General features: G+C 26.7%; 1 protein-coding gene across 1 annotated transcript in view; it reads right to left on the reverse strand.

Annotated features, from left to right (window-relative positions):
* Nucleotides 447-1,093, reverse strand: part of LOC107629719 (protein RFT1 homolog) — an 11,552-nt gene continuing 10,905 nt past the window's right edge. The window contains exon 19 of the transcript XR_001618021.2: nucleotides 447-668. The gene's annotated coding sequence lies outside the window, so the exon portion shown is untranslated. The remainder of the gene's footprint in view (nucleotides 669-1,093) is intronic.

Genomic DNA, 1,093 nt, shown 5'->3' on the forward strand with positions numbered 1-1,093 from the left:
TAAATAGAAACAAGATATATATCATTTATCTTAACCAATCAGTAAATCCAATTGTTTATTTTTCATCAGAAAGTCTGTAATTTTTAAGAGTATGTTTAGCTAAGAGTGAAGATTGAGTAAAAATTTCATAGGTGATGAATTTAATGTGTAATAAAATTATATAGATTCTAATTTCTAGGTTCAAACTTCAAATACTTGAAATGAAATCATTCTTGTTTGCTAGGAGACCTTTTTTAACTCTCAGCTTAACGTTTCCTTAGAATTTTGGCTGTATATATATAGAGGGGTTCATGTCAACTATTTTAACAATGAATTTAACTTCTTAAATGTATTAAAAGAAGGTAATAATAAACTAACCAAGCATGTCATAGCTAGCAGCACAAATCATTTTGAAAAGCTAAGATAAATATAACTCAGATGTTTTTAATTAATTTTATTTTTAAACTTTTCTTTTGGCATATATATATGTAAGTATCATTAACTGATAAGTGACTTAGAAGTTATACAAATAATGCGTATGGGATTACCAAACACAAATAATGCATATGTGTAATTATTATTACTTAAAGAGAAATAAAGTTAGATTAGCAATTTAGCATGCAAAATGATTAAAAGACATACGGCCATTTCTATGAACTTCAGTTCGTTAGCTAGCCCACCGACCCACCCTGGGAAAAAAATAATTATAATAACAATTAAGAAAAAATTAAATTGCATGAACGGCTATCTGAAAAAATGGAACATAACAACATCCTATTACTACCTAATGGAAAATAGAAAAAATGTAAAAGGAAATTAGGAAAACGAAGAAAAGAAGAGTTTCCTTGGATAATTGGAGAGTTGTTATATGACGGAGCTTGTAAAAAATAACCCAACTTTTTCTTAGAAAATTGCAAAAAGTTAAAGAGGGTAATTAGTAGATAGATAGATGATACATTCATGTAATCAAGTAAAACTAATAGTAATAAGAGGAATTTGAAAACCTTTAGCAATGGTTGTTGCCTTGCTTGTGGATCTTTTTGGGATCTTAGGTGATTTTTTTTTTTGGTAAAAAATTTGATATAAAAATAAATATAAATTTTAATACTATAAT

The sequence above is a fragment of the Arachis ipaensis genome, chromosome B03, assembly GCF_000816755.2.
Source record: "Arachis ipaensis cultivar K30076 chromosome B03, Araip1.1, whole genome shotgun sequence".
NCBI lineage: Eukaryota > Viridiplantae > Streptophyta > Magnoliopsida > Fabales > Fabaceae > Arachis > Arachis ipaensis.